A 19592-nucleotide genomic window follows, 5' to 3' on the forward strand; every position below is an offset into this window, starting at 1 on the left:
AGGTGGAATGCAAGCGAGGCTTCTCTGGATTGTCTTCCCACCTTGTTGGGGCCACAAGGTTGAGTCCCTCCATGCTCAGGCAAGGGGATGAAATTGACCCCAAAAGAGCTAACTGAGAAGGGTCAGTGGGACACTGAGACATCCACTCAGGTTGATTTTTGAGACGAAAGAACAGTTGTACATAAACCGCATTACCCTCCTCCACAACAGGTCTAATTGATGGATGACATTATAATTTATAGCCCCCCATTTGGTCACCTGATACCCTGGCTAAACTCTTTTCCAGTAAAACATTAAGGACCTCCTTCCTTCAAATCTAGGGATCTAGCTCTCTTTACTGCTTAAAGAGATATTGTATGGGCAATTTGATGGCTTGGTCCCCATCCAAAGAAAGACAAAGTGTGAAGGTTACTCTTACAACCTCTGGTCATCCCCTAGGGCAAAAGTCTCCCTTGACTTAAGATAGGATGTCTCCCACCTCAACAGGAAAAATGTGGCCTCAACTTCTACCACTGGCCCATTACCATCATTGGGATTTATTACCCAGTGGATTTATGCCAGTGTTTGTGGAGTCCTTCACTTTGGGAAATTGAGCCAAGGCCTTGTTATGTCCCTCTTATGTCCCTGGTGAGAGTGACTGTACAGGTGCATAGAGCTCCCAGAAGGCCTTTTTTTTTTTTTAAAAGGGGGCCAATTATCAAAGGCAGATTTAAAATGAAAGAGAAGATGTTCTTTGGCTTATGTATTCTGAGAAACCATGGAGTGTCGTGGTTGTTTAATGGTGGCATGGGTTTCCCATCTTAAAAAAAAAATTTCAAGATATGCTGAACTAAGAAGCTCTAAAATGTAGAGCAGAAATGGGACTCCATGGTACAGTTTCTCTATTTAGCTTTAAGTCTTTTTCTGAGGTCTAACCAGATTGTCAAGGATAATGGAGCTGGTGACAGAATCAATGAAAGGTGAGAGGAGGAGAGGGGAGGGATCTAGCTAGGGCTTTGTTTTAAAGGCTCAGTTATGCCTCAGTGAACAGGGGCAAAAGGGACAAGGTACCCTGGAAAATCGTAGTCTGTGGAGGAGATCCATCACCCCTGGGAAGAGGTAAGCACAAGAAACAGTAGAAGAAATCCTGGCCCTAGGTCCTAAAGCAAAGATGCCTGTGGGACAGTTTGGGTTCTCTATGTAGTAACAAAGTCAATGTCTCTCCATTGTAGTAACAGCTCAGCTTTATTTAAATCCACTCTGAAATTGTCTTTATGGCATAGTATCTGCAATACACTCACAGATTAAATCTATACCCATTGTCTAGTGATCATAAATTACATGTTACCAAAAGCATATTTATCAGTTTTCCTCTCTTACATGCACACAAGAGAAGAGAAAGGCTGACTAACCCCCCCCTCCTTATTTTTAGCTAGCACAGCAAGGTAAAAGTGTAAATTGCTCCTCTAATAGCTATTCTCTATTAAAGGCAATCAACTTTTGCAAGCTGCCTCAGCCCAGCCTTGTGGAGGGAGGCCTGCTTTTGTTTAGAGAAAGTAGTCTAGCAAGCCAAGGCGTTCCGAAGCTAACTCTCCATGTGTTGAATTGGAAAAAACAAAAAAACAAAAATCTTCTGGAATTCTCTCCTTAGATCTTCATCCTAGGGAGTCTAGAGGGTTACCATTTTCAACTATCCCTGTCCTATAAATGTATCAGGACTTATTTGAAGAGTGGGAATCTCTTACTAGCAGAGAAAAAGTTCAAACCACTAGCTCCACTCTTAATGGAGACTTAATAGCGGGCTCTCACAGTGTCATTTCAGGTTACTCTGGGACAGAGGAAACCAGAAGAGCTTTCCTTTCCTCCTGAGGTGTTCAGGCAGGATGATAGATGATGGAGATTTATCTGCTGGCTGCACAGTTGGGCTGTGTAATCCAGCTTCTTTTGAGGAGCCTTTGTGTGCCTACCAGAGACTTGCCCTGGCTGTGGTCCCTAAGTTGTCTCCTTAGTTTTCATTGGCTCCAGGCAAGCACAGATTTGTCTGTGAAAGAAGTCCAGATGCCTGTCTTGCCAGTATTCCCACTGGCTTAGTGGGGGATTCATCTGAAGGTTCTGCAAAACCTATCCTCAGCTCTAAGAGTGTTTAACTACTTAGCAAATTTAACCTCTATTTCTTAGAGTTCTATAAGGGACATATAAAGGTTGTGTGCATGTATATTACCTAGGTATAATCCATTTTGCAGAATTTTACAAATTCACATTTTGGTTAGTATCAAAATCCACTAGGGGAGCTCCAGGCAGGCAGCAGCACCACTGAGCTAAATCCCAGGCCTAGCAGTCCTTTTTCCACCATCACAGCTGAGACTGTGTTCTTCTTTCTTTCCTCCTGGCATTCCCCCAGGAGGGCAGCTAGTCTCAGAGATGCACCAGTTAATGTAATATCTGGTGAGGGGGTAAACACAACACCGCCACTGTCCTGTAATATGCAGCTCCTGTGAATCCTAAACGCAGCATTGGTTTATAAAGAACTAAAGAAAAGAAAAGAAGACAATTTATTTGGAGGTGAAGAAAGGGCATGGTGATAAAAAGGACATGATGGATGATCAGAGAACATTTGAAAGGGAAAAATATTCCTGTTTGAGAAAATATTTTAAATCTCAATTTCATTTGGAAGAACAAGTTCGCACTTCATAGAAATTTTGGTTGATAGTTGTTGGTAGTTTTTCTTTTGCCTTTTTGAAAATATTATTGCATTTCTTGTTGGCCAATAAGACGGTCCCTGAAAAAACTGCACAGAACGCAAATCAACAGTGAGTTTCTCAGGCAGCGCTGGACTACTCCCTGTCACTAAAGATAAGCTGCGTAGTCTAGAACTTTAAATAGAATGAGAAAGTATAATATTTACTTTTGTCTAGTATCCTTCACTCACCTTAATTTTTCTGAGACCACACCATGTGTTTCTTCTTTCATATTACATGGAAATGTTCTGTTGGTGAGTTGCATCATATTTTAATTACCTACTAATTGTTGCATATCGGTATTGTTTCTAGTCTTTTGTTTATAAAAGTAAACTGTATTAGTTTATACATCTTCACATTATGCTCTCAACTTCCTTTCCAACATGAAAATGAAAATATCTAGAGTAGAATCCTCTAGTCCAATGGAACTTATATTGCCCACATTTGAAAAACAACAACATTGTTTTGCAAAGTATTTGAATCATTGTATAATCATAATTTTATACACACTTGTCCTATATACACACAATGATATTATTTAGCCTTAAAACAAAGCAAAACCATATAATTTGCAGGAACATTTATGGAACTAGTGATCATCCTGTGAAACCAAATAAGTCAAAGACAGATATTACTTGTTTTTCCTCACAAGTGGGATTTAGTGAGAAGAAGAAAGAGAGAGAGAGAGAGAGAGAGAGAGAGAGAGAGAGAGAGAGAGACAAATGAAAGAGGACTGAGTGTGAAGAGAAAGAGGATCACCATAAGAGGGGAGGGAGGTTAAATTGGATAATAGGAGGTAAAAATGATCAAAATGTGTTATGAGCACGAACAAATCTGCCAAAATGAGACTATTCTACATAAATAAAATCTACCAAAATAACAATAAAAATAAATTAAAACATTTTTAAAAAACTACATTTTCCAAGATTATTTTACGTAGTTTAGAAAATGGTTCAACTCGACCACTTACACTCATAAGCTGCACTTTCAGTATGGTTTGGTTTTAACATTCTTTGAATCAATACACTGCATATCAAAATAAAACATTCCTAAGTAAATATCAAAATTTTGGTTGAATATGTTCTAACATGAAAACCAAATAAAACCTTAAAAACAAAAGATATAGCAGTTCATAATCTCCAAGCACATATCTAATATTAAAAATGTATGTTGGAAAATTTTTCTGAGTTTTATACTAATAGAATAACATTGAATCTATATTTCTAATATTATTATGGTTCCAAAATATTTCCAGGGGTTGTGTAATAATTACATTTCTTAAATTCATGAAGACTCAGTTGGGATTCCAGAGAAAATGAATGTTGACAGATCAACGGTCCTAAACTAATAATATATTATTCTATACGGATTGGATGCAAATAATCTTAGTTGATATTGACTAAAATTCAAGTAGTGCTTGTTGTAGTTACGAATGGTTGCTTTGAAAACAACCTCCAAGAGGCAGAAAAAAAAATTTCTCCAAGACACTAAGCTATTGATTTCTGGTGCTTAAATTGTCACAAAATATTATAACAGAGTCTCTATGAAAATATCATTCTGGATAATATGTGTCACAGGCAGGAGAAATACAACCCTCCAAAAAAGATTTCCTGAAGCAATCATTCATTTGACCATGGATGGTGAGGGAACAAGCAATTTTCTTCACTTTTGCTTTCAACTCATTTTTATCTATGATCTAATTTGACCTATTTCTTTTATTTTCTGATGTTTTTCACAATGTAGTTACGTGGCCCATCATGACATTTGTCTTGACTGACTATACTGTTTTTAGTAAAAAGTCATGGAGTTGATCCACAATTGCACTGAGGAGGTGACAGAGTCTTAGAGAGACAGCAACAGAGACTGAGTATAAGTGAAGAGTAGAGGGGGAGAGAATAAAATCATGAATAATTAAGGAAAAATGTTAGCTTTAGCCATCAATGTGCAGAAAGTTTTTCACAAAGTAATGCCAGTCTTATATAAATTGTTTGTTGAAAACAAAAGGCATTTAAAAATGTTTCTGTTTCATAGTGTTTTCTCATAAATATTTATTTCATTAACCAAAAACTAAACTGTTCTGCAGTATAGTTTTAAAGCAATACTAAAAGCAGCACATTAAGATAAAAATAAACTTCAGGTAACTGTATAATCTTTGATATTTTTAATGAAATTTATCTTAAAATCTATAGTTCAAACATATTTAATATGACACATAAGTGTCAGAGTGATGATCCATGATCTGACAAGTAAGAGATCTTACCTCAATGGAGATATTACTGCCACAAGAAGCAGACTTCTCATCACAAAAATTACAATGTGACTTGCATGGATACTGTTCCAGATCATTTGGTGTCACTGATAAAAAATATTCAAGAAAATAACTTAAGGAAGTTTTATTTTCACTCACTTTAGGCCTACAGTAAAGCAGAATTACTATTGCAGAAGGATATGGCTAAACATAACTGCTCACCTCCAAGAAATAGAGACAGTCAAGGAAGAAGGGTGGGAGGGAGAGAGCAAAGGAGGCTGGGACAGGCACGCACACACACACACACACACACACACACGGAAATAGAAGGGTTACGGAGAAGATGCAGTGTCAAAGGTCACGCCCCCACGACACACACCCTTCATCTAGGTCCAATGTCCTCTTCAATTATTCATCCATCAATACATTTATTCATTAATGAATCTAGAGTCCTCCTGATCCAGTCACCTTCCAAAGAGTCCCACATATGAATGCATGAGCCCTGGGAAGAATTTTAGATCCAACCAAAACAGGGACTATTACTGAAAGAAAATTAATGTCTTCTCCAAGCAGAAGCAAAACAAAGAGGGCCACTTCCAAATGTGGGTTAATCTTATCTTAATGATACTTTAGAGCATTTTATACTAGAGTACAATGTTGGCCACTTGCACTAAGCAACCTATGCAGTTGTTATAAATGAAGAAAACATCAGTAATGAAAAAGACAAATACACTTTAGCTTCAGATAAATTTTCTTAGTTTGATATCATATATTTATATCTATGTTATAATTAAAAGTGGTTTCTTCATTGGCTAGAAATATAAAGTGAAACATTCATCTGTGCATTTGTGAATGTAGTTTACATTCATTGGTACATTGCAAGATGATTTTCCATGGGGCTATTGCACCTCATTGGTCTAAGTATGTATTTGATGAGTCTACTTCTAGAACATGTTCACTGAGAAAATTTAAGTAGAGGAATCTAATTTCTGGTCCTTTCCTCCTCCACATGCTAAGAATGCAGAAATTCTGTGCTCCATCAAAAGATTGCTGCTTGGTTTTTCTACCCTGAATCCACATAATTTCAAAGTACATAGAGAGGAGAACTACCTGATCAAATGGGCTTTCTGTCCCTCTTTCCTCATTAACATTTTTACTCTAATTGTAGTTTTGTACTTTAGCACTGAAAGAACACATCTCACCAGGAAAAGTTCTGAATTTTTTTTACACCCTGCATTGAGATCAGCAAATTTTCTTGTGGCGGTAAAATACTTCTGAGTGTTATTTCAAGTGTGTGCCATAATCCTTTCCCTGGAATCTCTGTCTTTCCTATTTTATAAGCTTCAGTACTTCTCTGATGATTTTTTAAAAAGGATTTTTTAATGCTGATTTTCTAGTTTTTCCTCTAGGATACACAAGCTGTTGAATCCTGTCTTTTTGAAGTACTGATAAATTTGTTTCTAAAACAAAGAGACAAATATCCAGAGAATTTGGTAACAGATAGAAACATTTCACTAGTCTGTAATATTTTCCACCAAAAACTTGCAATCAACTCAAGCCCAGTGCCTTGACTCCAGAGAAAGAGTTATCACCTGTCCTTATTTTCCTGGACTTTGTGAGGTTCTCAAGTTATTGAACTTTCAGTGCTGCAGCCAACCATGTTCCTGGCAAATTGAGATATATTGATCAACATAAAATGAGAGTCAATAACATATATTCACTATTAATGTTGAAAAATCATCACAACTCCTAATATAATAGGGCCTATTGTTTTAACATTAATATCATATGCCAGAAGCCTGAAGTAATAGTCTAAGAGTTTCTTAATTATTATTTAAATAAATGCTCACAAAAATTCAACCTGAGTAGTGTTTCCTACAGTAGGCATTTAGTACTAGTTTCAAGCAAATGTTTGCTTTCATTTAATAAACTTTTTGTTACTGTCAGGTGCTATTAATTTCACAGTCATTTATACCATCCTGCAGTATGTAACAAGATCTTGTTTTTACTATCAGAATCTTCACTGAATAGTTATATAATTAAATTAAATTAAGGTAAATTAAAAAACTTTAATTTCTTCATCAGTAGTAGCTAAGCTACATCTATTTATTGTATATAATTTTGAAGTAGATATCTGAAACTTATCTAAAATGCTTTTTATATAAATGTTATAAAAACAAAATCATATCTAAAACAATTGCTTATTCTGAATTTTAGTTACTCATTTTTCTGCATTAAGCTATAGTCATAGTTATTTCTACTGACCAAATTATAATTATTTTGTTTTTATATATAATTTTACACAGCCAAAGCTTGCAACAAGTTTTAGTTTTCACAGTGTACAATGTTTACATTAATCTAGTGTTGCCCATGTTATTCAAGGAATCACACAGGGATCATTCAAAACTCCACTTGAATGTTTATATATTTGTATGCTTCTTGAGGACCCCGCCATTCATTGTCATGAGTTTCACTACTACATTTATGCTGACATCTTCAAATGTTTCAGTATCTGCTGACCCTGTGCTCACTCTCCCTTTGCACCATAGTCTTTATGACATTTGAGTGTGAAATATCACCTGCAGCAACTCTTCTAAAAGTAGCATTTGGGATTGCTGCTTGAGGGCATTTTCTTGTACACTGGTCTGATCTTTTCAATGACTGTGGTTTATCATAGCAATATGATTTTCCTTTTAGTTTGGTCTCATTCTAGTTATCTATAGAAATATTCTTAAATATTTCTTATTTCTTAAAAAGTGTCTAGTCATAGGGCCGGGGATTTAGCTCAGCAGTTCGGTGGCCTGCCTTGCAAGAGAAAAGAGCCGAGTTCAATCCCTGACACCAAAAAAAAAAAAGAAAAGTCTAGTCAAGTTTTAGGCTAAATAGTCCGGTATTATATAGTTTATTAAAATTTATATGGATCCTGAATGATCTTACAACTAAAATGAAAGCAAAAGTTGTTTTCATTTTCATAAATAAATTAATGAATAAACGAATAAAGATACATTTTCTGCTTGTCTGGTTATTTATTTAGGACTTCTTAAAAACATATAGTAATAAAGTGAATGGCTATGATTTTTCATATCCATATAGTCTGATGGTTAAACCCATTATCTTCCAAAAATTCAAATTAGTTGATATTCTGTTCAGTACAGTATATATCTACAAGAGTCATGAGGAATTTTTACATGCCACATTTTTCTAGAACTTAATTCTGTTTTATGAATTATTTTTGTCAATATGTTTCATTTATTTCAACAACCACTAATTTAAAAATTACTTGGGCCAGGGATTTAGCTCAGTATTTCCACCACCTGCTTCACAAGAGCAAGGACCCGAATTCTATCCCCAGCACCCCAAAAAAGAGAAAAAATAAAAATTATTTGAAGTAGAGCTATTATCCAGGGTCTAAAATATGAAAGAAAATTCATTTCTACCAATGATTCCTATATTCATGAAACAAATAATGAACTAGAAGAATTCTGAAATAATAGCATGAAGATTTTTCCAGATAAAACAGCATTTTAATATTTATATGCTCTTATTAAATTGATAAAAGCAAATTTTTAACAGTGAATATTAACCTAGCGTTTTATTCGAAAATTAAGTCTCCACAATCATGTAACCATGTGAAATTACTTTAAGTCCAGATTGAGCTGACAACTTAAAGATTTGAACACAAAAGTTGGAAGCTTTTATTTTAAAATTATCTAGTAATGCATTCAGTTTAAGGAACACTTACCTACTTAAACTTGACAACTATTGCACACATAAATAAATATACAATATTAGGAATATGTTTCTTGTAGATAGAATAGAAAAAAATGTAATGGCTATAAAATTGGGGGAAAAGTATCAATATAGACTTTAGACATATCATTTTATTATTTTTGTAATTTACTTACTGATATTGTATTAATATGCCAAAACTTCCTTCTTTAGTTAATAATTTGTGTTACAATCCTTTAAATAACAGGAGAAATAAAGTCATGCCAACAAGTCCTATTTTTAACAGTGGGTAGTTTTCCTTCTGATTTTCCCTACTAAATACAAACGTAGGTGGAAATGCCAAATTAAACAACTGCAGATATAGATATATATTCTCCACTGAGTGTCCAGATTAATATACTATTCATTTCCAAATAAGGTCATTTTTATAACCTTCTTGGAATGCATTGAAAGCTAATACAGTGGCACGTATTTTTCAAATAAAAATATACCTTTCAATTTTCTGTGTCCGTTTTCTCTTACCAAATGAAGGCGGACTATTGTATCCATGATTATTTCCCGAGAGAACTTCAGAAAACAGTTTTGATATCACTGTCACAAAAATTAAACACTGATGAAGAACTGAATATTCTTTTTAAAATAATTTATTTTAACATATAACTATGATAGAGTGAACTGTTAGTTTTTTGTTTTGTTATTTTATGTTTTTTTTGGCGGGGGGCACCGGGGATCGAACTCAGGTCTTTGCGCTTGCAAGGCAGGCGGCAGAACCACTGAGCTAAATCCCCTGCCTTAATGTGAACTGTTAGTAATCTGTAGGATATTATCATGATTCAGTTTTAGTAGTGTTTTACCTGAGCCTTCCTGAAACTCACAATAGACTGTTGAGCTCCTATATAATATAACATAGAGTATCAAACCACGTCCCTCTATGAAGAACAAAACTAATCTGAAAATAATTATAAATATTAAATACAATTAAGAAGTTATTATTCTTCATAGAGAAACAGTATTTGCATGAAAACAAGGATATTTTAAAGTTGTCTGTCTTGTAGGATATGCCACATTGATTTTAATTTAAAGATGCATAATCTCACATATTCCATTCCATTCTGACATATAGAAATTTCAGTAATTTATTTTTCCAATCTATTTTAGAATTTTTGTAATTCATACGTATTTATACTATTCACTTGTCTTCCTGAGTTATTATTAATTAGAATATTAATACAAATTTTGCCAATATAGAAATAGTGAATTTTTGTCCTTAGTTATTGTATTATTGGAAATAAATTAAAACATTCTTCTGAAAAGGCAATTGTAGACTTGTCATTGAGAAATTTGATTATCTGTTAGTGATGATTAATTTTTCTTTTCTTTTTAATTTTAATTTTTATTAGTACATGCTTCCAATACATAATAATTATATTTATTGTAAGGAGTTGCTACATGTACATAGCAACTCTTAATTCTTTTTAGTCTCCTACTCTTCCCTTCCCTCTCTGTTCATTTCATTTATTTGTCCCCTTTCCACCTGCAAAAACTATCTTCTTTTTTATGTTTCAATTCTTTTCTTCATTCCCTTTCCATCCCTTCCCCACTCCATCTCTTATACTCCTTCCCATTTGAAAAAATTCTCTTCACTTCCTTCCTAAATTAATATTATTTTTTATTTTTTTCTTTTATTGAGTTTATTGGTACATTTTACATATACAGTACAGTTACATTCATCATTGGGATCTTGTACCTTTACATGACAGGTGGTCTTGGTTCTCATTATTTCCCCTTGTCCCTGCTTAAATTAATATTCTTATAATACCCGATTAGATGAGTTATACATAAAAATTCTTTATAGACTCTATAAATTTTGTGTTCCTCAATGATGATTTCCTTAAATGATAAAAATGATTTTTTTGACAGTCAAAATTCTTCATCTAAAAGTAGTAATGAATTGGGTAAAAGCAGATATTTCTCAGGAAATATAATGTCAAAGCCATTATTTTTCAATACAATTTAAAATAACGATGATATATTTGAATGGATAAAACTTCAATAAAATATTCATATTCGAAATCTGCATAAATAGTTAAGAGGGAGTTGTTTATTCTAAAAACAGTTTTTGCTCTTTTATGTTTCATTCATAAGTCCAGAAGGGATAACCTAATTTCTTTAGAAAATTACCATATCATTCAATGCATATTTTATCTAAACAAATGCAGAATTTTGTTTATTTCAATTTCATTGGATAATACAATGTACTTATTATGAAATTATAGTAATATTTCTTTTTGTTTATAATTTTCCAAACAATTTCTTGTATTGGAAACAAAAGATAAATTTATATCTGTACTTGCATTTCTCTGATATAAACATCCATAATTTATGGATTCTTGTTTTACATCTTATCTTCTCATTTTAGTTTCTGCTTTATCTTATGTTTTTGTTGGCTTTCCATGTAAATATTACTTCAACTGAATAAGATTTTGATACATGGCATTGCATCCTATTTATACCCTAAAATGTTTGTAATAAGCCCAAGGATTTTTTTTTGTTTTAATAAATTTTGAATTATCAATTTCAACCCTAATACCTTGTTTTAAGAAAACAATCTAAGGGAAAACAATTGTGAATTATGAAGTGTTTCAAGGAAGTTGTGCACAGAGGTTAAACACTGTAATCATGAACACTTAAACTCTGAGAAATAACTGGATAAATACAGAACAGTCAGGTGCTTTTGGTGCCTTTGCCAAATTGCAGTTGACTTTGTGGCTTCCTTACCATTGGTTGATATTTCTGTTTTTATGACATTAATATTATTTTTTTGGTTAAAATTGCTTTATAAAATATTTTAAAATCAATAGTGTTATGTTAACACATTTGTTCTTTTTTTCAAGATTGTTTTGGATCTTCATGAATTTTTGCAATTCCATACAAACTCACAAGTTGTGTTTTAAAATAACACTGGAATTTTCACTGAATCGTAGCTTGCTTTGGATAATATGAATATTAACACATTATTAATTCTGCTTGTGAATGAATACTGTATGTCTTTATATTTACTTGTATTTTTATCTCTGTAGAAAGAAAACAACCCATTTTTTAAAATGAATAAAGAATATGAAGAAGTTATTTCTTAGAATATGTGCAAATGACCAATAAACATATGTGAAATGTTCAACATCACTAATCATTAAAATATACAAATTAAAACCATAATAAGATTATACCTCAAAGCATCAAGATGGATTTTATTAAAAAGATGAAATATGATCAATGCTGGTGAGAGGGCAGAGAAAAAAAGGAAACTCATATGTTCTTTGCAGAATTAAAAACTAGTACATTCAGAGCGAAAATGGTTTGGAATTTCCTAGAAAAGAAACTGAAAAATGAAGCAATATCCAGTCTAGCAATTCCACTTCCGCATATGTCTGAAAAACAACAACAACAACAACAACAACAACGAAAACATCAGTGTGGTGAGGAGATACCTTCATTTCTAATGTTAACTACGGGCATTTTCACAGTAGCCAAGAAAGGGAATCAGCCTGAGTGTCCATCGATGGATAAAGAAGATATGGGATAGGAGTACAATGAAGCACTATTCACCTCAAAGAGGAAGCATATTATTAAAATACCATTACAAAGCAAAACAGTGAAAGAATGAAGACATGAAGCAGTGGGTAGTACTGATTGTTGTAAATAGATCCTTCGTGTGTTGTATTGGCATAGGCCTCTAGTCTCAGCTAACTGAGATGCTGTGGTAAGAATCTTGAGTCAAGGCCAGTCCGTGAATATAGTGAACCATGGTGTTAAAAACAACATGGGGAGAGGGGCATCTTTGTGGATCTGCATTTTTTGTTTGTTTCAACATTATTATCTAGATTTCTATTTCCTCATGGTTATTTTTGTTAAACTGCTCCATTATGTACAGCAGCACAACTTCTCACTTTGCTTTGAGATATGATTCTAATACATCAAAATTGACTGCTGATATTTTCAATTATTATTTCACTTGAAATTGACCACAGAAGAACAAAAGAGGTCTCAAGGGAGAATAATTGACAGTCATTGTGACTGTCACAAAGTATACTCCCCTACATCTTTATTAGATGAGTAAACATAGGAACATACTTGAGCATGTCACTTTTCCTTGTATTTTTAGTTCCATACTTCTCTTATCAAAGCTAAATGATGTTTACTTATTCATTGTTTTTATTTTACCCTTTGTGACAGCTTCAGTTTCTTAAAGAATCAATAAAGCTTTAAATTCATGTATAGATACATTTTCTGGATGAATGTATAAACATATTAAGTGCATTCCTTATGTATTTGTTTATTAATGGAAGTACAGCACCAAGGTGGTAACAGAGATTGATGATGCAGAATTATGAATGTAAGCAGGGATAATGCTTGACAGTTATTCCAAAATATTTATATGCTTTTCTACTGAGTCTGGCTTATGTCTTTCAATTTTGTTACTTGAGCTTGATTCCTGGACTTTTCACTGGGTATACAAGTATTTTAAGGCCATCATATCAGACTTGTCATCTTAATACTTCCTCATCCAGTACTTCAGGTTAGAAGAACAACTCTATATACAACACCTGATATCATACCTCCTGCTAAAAGCTGGCAGTGGCTCCTAGTTTCACAGTTAAATAAGGCTCATTCCAGTCTGTACAGTAGTCTGATTGGACTTCATGAACATTCTAGATTTTATGGACACTATAACCCAATAATTGATTTGGACCTGGTGAGAAAAAGTGCCAATATTGAAAAGTCCTTAGATGTCTTGAAAACTTTTGTTTTTAAGATACATAGAATAGGATTACATATGTGGCAGTTGCCTAGGAAGATTATTTTTTGGAAGGATATCTCTACATATATATCAGTATAGAAATTAAGGTTCTTTTAAATTTAACCCAGTAGGCTGGGGATTTAGCTCAGTGGTTCCGCCACCTGCCCCGCAAGAGCAAGGACTTGAGTTCTATCTGCAGTACCAAAAAAGAGAAAATAATTAAGCCTGTGTGATATAGAAAATTCAGATTAAACATGCTTTATCATGTAAGACAGAACTTTCTTACTGCAAATAAAAAATTTAAAACAGTGAAATTCAGAGATTTCTAATTTTATCATTTACATACATAATATTTTTCCCCTAAAATACTAAATTGGCCTATTTAAAATTACTGGTAATTTCCAAACTAAGATAATCTGAGTTTGAAAATGAGAAATTTTGTTAAATAATTCCTTGAAATTACTTGCATTTTTTATATGCACATGAGAATTAAAATATGAAATATGAAAATATTTTATTAAAAATGTTATTTCCTCCAATACAAAATAGATTTGATTAATTGTTTGTTTGTTTGTTTGTTTGCTTTTGTTTTTTGAGACAGGGTCTCACTATGTAGTGGAGACTGACTTGGAACTTGGAACTCACTATGTAGCCCAGGCTGGTCTCAAACTCACAGCAATCCTCCTGCCTCAGCCTCCCGAGTGCTGGGATTATACAGGCATGCAGCACCACCCTCAGAAAATAATATATTTTTATGACTCAACATGTGACAATAAATTATAACTTTAAAATTGCTAAAACCATGGAAAAGTTTCACCATAGAGAAACTTTGCTTCTTATGCTAATATCTCTCCACATGCTTCTCACAAAAGCACAAAATGACACAGGCAACTTCAAATATTAAATATGAAGCTGATAATAACATTCATTAGAATCTAGTTTGTGGAATATCAGGAATTTCCTAATATCTTTAAAGATTAAACAATCAGGTGAAAAGTTTCCATTTCAGACTGAAAGGTTTAAGTGTTATCACTGTCAAAAAAAACGTACTTTCAAATGAAGTGAAAAACATTATTTTATATTTACATGTTCATTCTACACATCATTAATTTGATAAGGCCAAGGAAACTAGTGAAAGTACATATTAGCTCTTAAGCATTTCCACAATTGTAAAATCTCTAAAACATAACCTCTGCTTCCTTTTTTCTATAATGAAATAATTATTATCTGCTATCATTATTGCCATTTATTATGCAACATAATATATACAAGGATTATTTAAATTTTAGGAAATCCAGTTTTAAAACCCTTAATATAATATAATAAATCTGTACTTACTTTAAAGGACATTGTTGCTTAGCACAGATTTTAAAAATTATACAATTCAATAATTCATTATTTAAAATAAAACATAAACCACATTAATGTTTTTATTGATGAGATGGTTTATAGTAACTCTTTTTTCTTCAAAATATATAAAATGTGCTGGAAATGGAAAGGCAAAACTATGTTTATTCATTCACATTCAGAAAGTTTACCATTTATAAATAGTTGAAGATTTTGTTATTTTCATTCAGTCATCTCCCTGTGATTTACAGCATCCAAATGGGTATATTTCTGGAGAATAAGGTACCTTTCACACAGTTAATATTAAAACATGTAGTTCTATAGACATGGCACTGATATGACATATTCTTAACATAGGAACTTTAAAATATTTGCAATTTTCAAAATTCTTTTAGATACAAGATATTTAAATGGAGCTTTAATTAGTGTTTATATGACATTGATTTGAAAAGAATGCTAGAATCTCACTCCCTTCCGGAGAAAATGTGAAACACATCTTAGGAATAAAGAAGGAGATAGTTGGCTATTCAGTGAGAAATAACATCCAGGTACCCAAAGGGTTGTCACTTCTTTTTAGAATTCTGCTTTTGTGAACACCTTTGCTGTATTTGCCTTCATTATAGAGGAACTATTTTCAAATACATGTGAAAATTACTAGAAAAATAGCCTGAATTTCAAAACACCTATCCTAAAGGGCGAATATTTTCATAGTTTAGAATTCAAATGATTTTAATTAGCAATACTCGAGTGATGATTTTTAAAAAATATGATAGCATTTTTTTGAAATATATGACTTCACTAATGGGATGATTTCATCAAAAAGGAAAAAAGTTTCAGTGCCTGGAGAAACGAAGCAATTTCCTGAAATATATCCGTAAGTACTCCAATTCCGTTATCCCAGAATCATGAATTACACCTAATTTACTTGCTTTTCTGTTGGATAGATAGATAACGTAAGATAGAGTTGTTGTTTTACCAGCGACATTAGTTGTATGGGTGTAATAAAACATTTCTATTCATGGAAAAGACTACATATATACCTTCAGTATGGGTAAACAAACACATAGTTCATAAAAGATATAAGTTTTGTGAAGATAGCTCTCATCAAGTGTTGCCATACCATAAAAAGTCATTTTTATTCCTGCTATGATAAGGGTCCAACATTCCGTTAAATTTGAAGAATGAAAAGAAAACTGAAAATATTATAATGGTAATAGCAAAATATAACAAGTATAATCTCACTATTGTGAACTGTCTTGTCAAATAATGTATATTTCTGTAATTCTCTAAATTAGTTCTATATTGATTGTCTAAGTAGGCTTACTTTTCCTTCCATTCATTTAATATTTAATGAATATAGGTGTGAAAATAATCCATAGTTCTAGAATCTATAGGCACATAATTATCAAATATATACATATTTGTCTTTGAGTCCTTTCAGGAACTTGTTCTTGTAATACAATTTCTTGATAATTAGATGGTATCACTTATTATGAGTCACCACCCATACATGCCTACCTACAGGTACATCTGTTCTTCTTCCTATTTTTTTTCACTTGATATTTCCAAAAGTTCAAGAGTCTACAAGCCTGCCTTCCTACAGTAACTTGTCATGTACATCACCCTTCCCTCTAACCCAAAGTTTATTGGTATAGGTGTTCTTAGATTTTGGGGGATCATCCAGTTGTGGAGGTGCTTACTTTCGCCACCACTTTCATATTTAGAATTGATTTCTTCCAGGTTGTACTCCTTTGGGCCATTTATCCTACCATGATACAATTACCTTGGGGTTAAATATTCCCAGGATTAAACATGTACTTTGCCTAACATTGTATTTCCTCCTGATAAATGAAGCCCAAGAAGATAGGACCCTCACTTACTGTTTAGTTTATTTCAGTGGCTGTCTGGGTTTCTCTAGATGACAGATTATTCAAGGCTACATCCGTCCATGAGCTATTTTTCAAATGATTTGAATAGCAAAATAAATATATAGATTTCCTTTCTTGTCAGATATTACAATGAACCTTGAAATTTAGTAAAAAATGGGTATAGAGTTAGTGACAGCAATAATTTGTCAGCTATACCTGTATTCAAAGTCTATCCATAATGTCTTAAAAGAATAACCCAAACTTCCACAAATGCATAAAAGGATAAACTTACACTATTTTTTATTTTAAAGGGGGAGAGTGGCATGGTCAACAATTTGAATGTCAAAAATTATACTTAGTAAAATATATAGAATTGTTGCTATAAGATTCCATTTTATAATGTTTCATAAAGAAAAAAAAAATGAAGCCAGAGACCAGAAAGCCAGTTATAGGTCGAGAGGCTGAAATGGTAGCAAAAAGGAATTAGTAGTGGTGACAAAATCACTTGTTCTATATTGGTTGTGGTTATAACAAAAGTGTGTGCATATATTAAAATTTAAGGGAAAGATATCAGGTAATGGATGGAGAGATGAGAGAAGGAAGGAAAAGTCCGTAAATTAAAGGAATTAAGAAGTGTTATGTAGCAGTTCTCCCTAGGGAATGTGGTACAAATATGTACTAATTTAAAAAATGAAAAAATCTTACACCTAAAAATTCACCTCAAAATTAATTTTAAAGTTTGATAATATAAAAATATTTTAAAGAAAAGTAAAAAGGCATGCAAAATAGAACAAGCACATAAATAAAAACTCCAGAAAGTTTAGCATAAAAGTTTAATACTAACTATATAACTAAAGAGAAGCAGAAAATATGTTAAACCTATTTTTATTAGAAAGTGAAAGGAACTGTTTGAATTCCAGATAAAACAAAATCCTAGAACAATTTGTGTGTGATTATTTTATGATGGGAAATTTTTTATATTGTCTATCATTCAGTGCTCCTTTGTCAGCACAAATTAACTATGATTATAATACAAATAACTGACAGTTCAATTTGCAATAACTTAGTATCTTACATACACTAATTTTATACTCATATTCAGTTTTTATCCTTTAACTAAAGTTTTAACTTACGACTATAAATATCAGTATTAAAGCCAAATATTAAAACATTATTTGAGATTCGTCAGAATATAGTTATTCTAAATAATTGATTTAGGGCTAACAAAAACTTAATAAAGTAGAAAATATAAATTTTGGGTCCAGCTACTTGCTTTTACTCACTCTGGCTGTAATTTATGCTACCTTGTTATAGCTAGATTTGCTCTAAGTGTAAATTAGTTCCTGACAATACATTCTCTCACAAAATGTAATATAATCCCCAAACAACAGTGCAATAGAATGGACTTCCACTAGATAAATAGTGATACCTGTATATGTATCAGAATAAACATTCATCAGAAGTTCAATGATGAAAATAATTTTGAAAACTTTTACCTCTAGAGTTTTTTCTGATACTTCTCATTGAGTTTATTGGTACACTTTAGGTATACAGTACTGTTACTTTCATCATTGGGATCTTGTACCTTTACAGGACAGGTCTTGGTTCTCATTTTTTCCCCATACCCCTACCCTCCCTTCACCCCCTCCTCCCTTTCCTATTTGCAAAAACTTTATTTCCATTTTTTCATTTTCTCATGTTCTTTACTTTTCTGTTGTTTCCTTTCCCTTACCGTTCCCACTTTCCCTACACCTTTAGCCCCTTTCTTCCTATTTTACACTGTCCATTATACCATTTGTATCTTATTTACACTTTTAGTTTTTTACACCAGAGAAATTATTCATTATTTACACATGTGTGTCTCATTTATTTCACTTAATATGCCCTCAATATGCATCCACTTCCCTATGAATAACTCTAATTTCTCATTCTTCATGTCTGAGTAGTATTCCATTTTACAGAAAAACATCTTCTTTATCCAGTCTCCCACTGATGGGCAATTGGGCTGTTTCCAAGTTTGGGCTATTACAAACTGTGCCACGATAAACACGGGTGTGCATATATCACTGTGGTATGATTCTTTTAATTCTTTTGAAAAGATACCCAGCAGAAGGATGGCTGGGTCAAATGGAACCTCTAATCCTATTTCTTTGAGGTATCTCCATATTGATTTCCACAGTGGTTGCACCAGTCTGAACTTCCATCAACAATGGAGAAGTGTTCCTTTCTCCCCACAACCCTGCCATTATTGTGTTGGAAAATTTGGATTTCAGCCTGCCAAAGATTACAACTAGATGTTTATCTGTCACCATGCACTAAACTAAAATTCAAGTGAATTAAAGATCTAAATACTAAAAAAGAAACACTAAACTTGCTAGAAGATAAGTTAGGCAGAACTCTTGAAGATATTGGGATAGGAAAAGACTTTATGAACAAATCCTCAATAACATGGGAAATAACACAAAGAATCAGCAACTGGGATCTCATCTTATTAAAAAGCTTCTGCACTGCAAGAGAAGCCACCAACAGAGAGCTAAGAGACAACCTACAATGTGGGAAGAAAATTTTACCAGCTGCTCCCCAGACAAAGGACTATAACCAAGAATATATAAAGAACTAAAAAAAATCAGGCCCCCTAAATGTAAAGATCTGATTAAAAAATGGATATCTGACATGAACAGACATTTCTCAGAAAAGAAGTAAAAGCAGGAAATAATATATGAAAAAAGGTTTCACATCAACGGTCATTTGAGAGATGCAGATGAAAACAACACTGAGATTCCACCTCTGCCTAGAGAGAATGGCTGCTATGAAGAAATCAATCATGTTGTTTATTTAATAGTAAATCATCAATAACTCTATGGATATTACCAATATTTTCTCTA

This window comes from Fukomys damarensis, unplaced genomic scaffold, assembly GCF_012274545.1.
Source record: "Fukomys damarensis isolate Sample0158 unplaced genomic scaffold, DMR_v1.0_HiC HiC_scaffold_12, whole genome shotgun sequence".
Taxonomy (NCBI): Eukaryota; Metazoa; Chordata; class Mammalia; order Rodentia; family Bathyergidae; genus Fukomys; species Fukomys damarensis.